General features: G+C 33.8%; 1 long non-coding RNA gene across 2 annotated transcripts; it reads left to right on the top strand.

Moving 5' to 3' along the window:
* Positions 1 to 4,469: 4,469 nt before the first annotated feature.
* Positions 4,470 to 5,528, top strand: LOC142223820 (uncharacterized). 2 transcript variants are annotated; one of them, XR_012718915.1, is made up of 3 exons: positions 4,470 to 4,840; positions 4,908 to 5,000; positions 5,071 to 5,528. It is a non-coding gene; the product is annotated as an uncharacterized LOC142223820 (long non-coding RNA). The 2 variants fall into 2 exon arrangements; XR_012718914.1 differs by having other exon boundaries at positions 4,908 to 5,528.
* Positions 5,529 to 6,741: the final 1,213 nt, after the last annotated feature.

Genomic DNA, 6,741 nt, shown 5'->3' with positions numbered 1-6,741 from the left:
AATCAACAATAATTGATTGGTATGCAAAATTCAAGCGTGGTGAAATGAGCACGGAGGACGGTGAACGCAGTGGACGCCCGAAAGAGGTGGTTACCGACGAAAACATCAAAAAAATCCACAAAATGATTTTGAATGGCCGTAAAATGAAGTTGATCGAGATAGCAAAGGCCGTAAAGATATCAAAGGAACGTGTTGGTCATATCATTCATCAATATTTGGATATGCGGAAGCTCTGTGCAAAATGGGTGCCGCGCGAGCTCATATTTGACCTAAAACAACAACGTGTTGATGATTCTGAGCGGTGTTTGCAGCTGTTAACTCGTAATACACCCGAGTTTTTCCGTCGATATGTGACAATGGATGAAACATGGCTCCATCAATACACTCCTGAGTCCAACCGACAGTCGGCTGAGTGGACAGCGACCGGTGAACCGTCTCCGAAGCGTGGAAAGACTCAAAAGTCCGCTGGCAAAGTAATGGCCTCTGTTTTTTGAGATGCGCATGGAATAATTTTTATCGATTATCTTTAGAAGGGAAAAACCATCAACAGTGACTATTATACACAGATAAAAATAAGTTTGAGAACCAATAACTTTTGTTGGAAAACCAGTAACAAAATTTGTTAATTTTCCTGCAACAAACTAATTTGTACTTTAAATAACCATTATTACAAAAAAAGTTGTTAGCACTCGTTACCATCAGAAGGCAACAAATAATTTATGTTCTCAATAACATAATTTGTAGGTAATTTGTTGAGCATCCAACAGTACAAAATATTTTTTGTTGAACGTTACGTTTAATCCTCAACAAATATTTTTGAATTTGAACGAAAAAATTTGTATGTGGTTTGTTGGAGTCTATCAATGACCTGTAACAAATTTATTGGTGTATTGACAAAAAATTAAATTGAAATTGACAGAATTATTGCACCAATATTGCAAAATTGACGGAACAATTTTGGAGATATTTTGTTAAGTACACATAGAGAAGGAATATGACAAAATGCTATTTTTGGACGGGGAACATGTAACATTTTTGTGTCGAAAATCCTATACTCAGTTTTGTAAATGTATGACGATTTTAAATTTGAGTAGTCCAGGGTCTAGCAAGCATTTTGACAACTTTTTACCCAGCGCTAAATATTCTAATTAATTAGAATTGTAATAACTCTAATCCCGATATTAATATGGTTTTATTAATTATCTTATCATTTCTGCAAAATTACTTGGTAATAAAGGGTGATTTGTTAAGAGCTTGATAACTTTTTTTTTAAAAAAACGCATAAAATTTGCAAAATCTCATCGGTTCTTTATTTGAAACGTTAGAATGGTCCATGACATTTACTTTTTGAAGATAATTTCATTTAAATGTTGACCGCGGCTGCGTCTTAGGTGGTCCATTCGGAAAGTCCAATTTTGGGCAACTTTTTCGAGCATTTCGGCCGGAATAGCCCGAATTTCTTCGGAAATGTTGTCTTCCAAAGCTGGAATAGTTGCTGGCTTATTTCTGTAGACTTTAGACTTGACGTAGCCCCACAAAAAATAGTCTAAAGGCGTCAAATCGCATGATCTTGGTAGCCAACTTACCGGTCCATTTCTTGAGATGAATTGTTCTCCGAAGTTTTCCCTCAAAATGGCCATAGAATCGCGAGCTGTGTGGCATGTAGCGCCATCTTGTTGAAACCACATGTCAACCAAGTTCAGTTCTTCCATTTTTGGCAACAAAAAGTTTGTTAGCATCGAACGATAGCGATCGCCATTCACCGTAACGTTGCGTCCAACAGCATCTTTGAAAAAATACGGTCCAATGATTCCACCAGCGTACAAACCACACCAAACAGTGCATTTTTCGGGATGCATGGGCAGTTCTTGAACGGCTTCTGGTTGCTCTTCACTCCAAATGCGGCAATTTTGCTTATTTACGTAGCCATTCAACCAGAAATGAGCCTCATCGCTGAACAAAATTTGTCGATAAAAAAGCGGATTTTCTGCCACTGATTTTGGTAATAAAATTCAATGATTTGCAAGCGTTGCTCGTTAGCAAGTCTATTCATGATGAAATGTCAAAGCATACTGAGCATCTTTCTTTTTGACACCATGTCTGAAATCCCACGTGATCTGTCAAATACTAATGCATGAAAATCCTAACCTCAAAAGAATCACCCTTTATATTCTGGGTCGTGGTGAAATTCTGAGTCGATCTAAGCATGTCCGTCCGTCCGTCCGTCCGTCCGTCCGTCTGTTGAAATCACGCTAACTTCCGAACGAAACAAGTTATCGACTTGAAACTTGGCACAAGTAGTTGTTATCGATGTAGGTCGGATGGTATTGAAAATGGGTCATATCGGTCCACTTTTACGTATAGCCCCCATATAAAGGGACCCTCAGATTTGGCTTGTGGAGCCTCTAACAGAAGCATATTTCATCCGATCCGGCTGAAATTTGGTACATGGTGTTGATATATGGTCTCTAACAACCATGCAAAAATTGGTTCCCATCGGTCCATAATTATATATAGCCCCCATATAAACCGATCCCCAGATTTGGCTTGCGGAGCCTCAAAGAGAAGAAAATTTCATCCGATCCGGCTGAAATTTGGTACATGATGTTGGCATATGGTCTCTAACAACCATGCAAAAAGTGGTCCATATCGGTCCTTAATTATATATAGCCCCCATATAAACCGATCCCCAGATTTGGCTAGTGGAGCCTCTAAGAGAAGCATATTTCATCCGATCCGGCTGAAATTTGGTACATGGTGTTGGTATATGGTCTCTAACAATCGTGCAAAAATTGGTCCACATTGGTCCATAATTATATATAGCCCCCATATAAACCGATCCCCAGATTATGGCTTGCGGAGCCTCAAAGAGAAGCAAATTTCATCCGATCCGGCTGAAATTTGGTACATGATGTTGGTATATGGTCTCTAACAACCGTGCAAAAATTGGTCCACATCGGTCCATAATTATATATAGCGCCCATATAAACCGATCCCCAGATTTGGGTTGCGGAGCCTCAAAGAGAAGCAAATTTTATCCGATACGCCTGAAATTTGGTACATGATATTGGTATATATGGTCTCTAACAACCGTGCAAAAATTGGTCCACATCGGTTCATAATTATATATAGCCCCCATATAAACCGATCCCCAGATTATGGCTTGCGGAGCCTCAAAGAGAAGCAAATTTCATCCGATCCGGCTGAAATTTGGTACATGATGTTGGTATATGGTCTCTAACAACCGTGCAAAAATTGGTCCACATCGGTCCATAATTATATATAGCGCCCATATAAACCGATCCCCAGATTTGGGTTGCGGAGCCTCAAAGAGAAGCAAATTTTATCCGATACGCCTGAAATTTGGTACATGATATTGGTATATATGGTCTCTAACAACCGTGCAAAAATTGGTCCACATCGGTTCATAATTATATATAGCCCCCATATAAACCGATCCCCAGATTTGGCTTGCGAAGTCTTCAAGAGAAGCAAATTTCATCCAATCCGGTTGTAATTTGGAACATGGTCCATATCGGTCCTTAATTATATATAGCCCCATATAAAACTTTCTCCAGATTTGACCTCCGGAGCCTCTTGGAAGCAAAATTCATCCGAACCGGTTCAAAGTAGGAACGTGGTGTTAGTATATGGTCGCTAACAACCATACCAAAATTGGTCCAATCACACAAAAATTGGTCCATATCGGTTCATAATCATGGTTGCCACTAGAGCCAAAAATAATCTATCAAAATTTTATTTCTATAGAAAATGTTGTCAAAATATTATTTCTAGAGAAAATTTTGCTAAAATTTTATTCGGTTCATAATAAAATTTTCATTATTGTCAAAATTTTATTTCTATAGAAAATTTTGTCAAAATTTTATTTCTATAGAAAATTTCAAATTTTATTCGGTTCATAATCATAGTTGCCGCTCGAGCCAAAGATAATCGACCAAGATTTTATTTCTATAGAAAATTTTGTCAAAAGTTTATTTCTATAGAAAATTTTGTTAAAATTTTATTTCTGTAGAAATTTTTGTCAAAATTTTCTTTCTATGGAAAATTTTGTCAAAATTTTTATTTCTATAGAAAAATTTGTGAAAATTTTATTTCCATAGAAAATTGTTTAATATTTTCTTTCTGTAGAAAATTTTGTCAAAATTTTATGTCTACTTTGTCAAACTGAATTATATACGTATTGGATCGATCTTTTTTGATTTAATATATTCCACGTATGGACATACAATTTAGAAGATGGTGTTAGGAGGTTTTCAGATACCTTGCCATCGGCAAGCGTTACCGAAACTTAAGTAATTCGATTGTGGATGGCAGTGTTTAGAAGAAGTTTCTACGCAATCCATGATGGAGGGTACATAAGCTTCGGCCTGGCCGAACTTACGGCCGTATATACTTGTTTTAATTTAATATGATGAATCGTTTTAAAGTTATTCCAATATATATAGCGGAAGTGCCTTAATTTTGAACATAACCGTATATCTCAAAAAGTCGAGCTCTTAAAAAAATAAGTGTAAATTTGGATTCAGCGACCTCAAATTACTAAAAATTTGATATAAATTTTAAATGAACACAAAAACGGTTCAATTTTGTTCCCATGTATTTCTAAAGAAAACTAATCATGAAAAATTGGGATTTTAGCCACTAAACTCGAACTTAATATCCACCATAAATACTAAATGCTATATTGACAAGTGGAAATTATATCTAATTTTATAATATTTTTATTTCATTTATATTCTGAGAAGGATTTCAAAAATGTCCCATTTGTGCATGGATATGATTCCACTAATGTAGTAATTGGATGATTTTTTTCAATGTGGTAAGTTTTTCGTCCATTTGTAATAAAGCCAAAATTTCTATTTATTAAAAATAATTTTCATTTGTAGGATGACAGCAAATCTAATGGTATTTTTTGGAATCTTCTTACTGTTTAATGCTAACTAAGCTGATATCCCTATTTGCTCTAAGAAAATTCTCTTGTAAGTTAAAGATCAAAATACCATAGAATTTGATAATATTTTTATATTTTATATACCTTTTTAACTTCAGAGGCTTATGACGCAAATCCACACAACAAAAACTAGCGAAATCGGTGAAATTGGACAAAAATGAAATGAAAATAGCAACTTATGGCATATATCTTTCATATGGATAAAAATTGGAAATTGATATTAATTAGTTTCATTCTACTAACATAGAATATTACTCTTTTGAAGAAGCAATTACTAACTACCGAAAAGTAACAGCATACAGCGTACGAATAAAAACATTTCTTTTATTGTATATCATAAGCCATAGTTTTATGTAATATAATAATAATTTTTTGAAATAAAATACTGGTAGTTATGAAAAATTGTCTTATATTGTACGAAAAATTTCTTAGTTGTATACAGGCTTGTTGTACCTTTAATTCCTCAATTTATTTACTTCTTTGAAAATTATACTGATAAACAGTTTATTTGAAACCAATTTCTAAATATAGGATTCCCAAAAACTTGTTCATTTTTCCGGATAGCAGGAATATTTTGAATGAGTGTAAGTACATTCTTCCCACAGCGTAGTAAGAATGAACTAAAATACGATGCAATACATAAACTTATTTATAAGAAAATCATGAACTTATCTAGATGAAAAAAAATCTTTGGCGCCAAATCATGGTCATTCTTACTATGGGTTAGTTCATTTTTCGTAAACAATAGTAAACTTTTTTTTCGGTGTAGCTACTTTAGACCAAAATTACAGTAAATATGCAATACATATTATAGATACCACTTTATCTTACATATCCCAGCCGTTTGTTCTATGTTTTGTCTTATTTCCGAACATGGCTTATTACAGTTGCTTCTTAAATCCAAAATTGTAGTTGTCATATAATTAGAAACGAAAACGAAAATTCAATTTTATTCCAAATTTTCTGCAAAATACACCCAGAAAAAAAGTGCCTTCGGAACTAAAGGAAAAAATTTTCATCAATATAGTTTATCCATTTTATTTCCATTAAGGTAAATTTTTGTGAAAAATGATAAAATTTACTCGTTTCAGTAAAAAAACTGTAAGCAGTTAGGAATAGTTCATTAACTAGAATAAGGCATGGAATTTTACTCATACTATTTTCTTCGCTGGGTATAAGAATTTACTACTGAAAAAGAAAATTTTATTCACCGATAACAAAGCATTCGTAAAAATAAACAAAAACCGAACTAAAACCAAGTTTCCTCAAAATTAGTAAAATTTCTTATAAAATGATAATTGCGACTTCCTTTATAATAGAAAGTTTTTCATACATACGAACAACACTTGGCATAGAAAAATATTTTAGTTCATTCGTACTAAGAAGTATGCAATCCTTTCAACACTTAAGGAAACACACTTGTTAGAATATAGGAAATTTTCCTAAATTTCTATTGTCTACCTGTAATCGATACCTGTCATCGTAATCGATGTGTTTGCGCGTGGGTGTAATCGATATATTTGCGCGTCGGTTGTTTTTTTAGTTGGAATCGCGTTGTTTTGGCATACGGAGAGATTGTTAAAAAATAATATGGTAAAATAATATAATAAATAAAATATATAAAATATTTGTTATTTTAAATTAGTGAGAAAAATTTTCGTTTTTTTTTAATAAATCTATCAATGTTCGTGATAGTGTATAAAGAAAGAAAACACAAGCAGAATAACAACCCTTTCATTTGTCTTCATTTTGGAATCTTCAATTATCAG

The sequence above is a fragment of the Haematobia irritans genome, chromosome 2 (genome assembly GCF_050003625.1).
Source record: "Haematobia irritans isolate KBUSLIRL chromosome 2, ASM5000362v1, whole genome shotgun sequence".
Classification (NCBI taxonomy): Eukaryota; Metazoa; Arthropoda; class Insecta; order Diptera; family Muscidae; genus Haematobia; species Haematobia irritans.
This window is presented reverse-complemented; position numbering and strand designations above follow the sequence as displayed.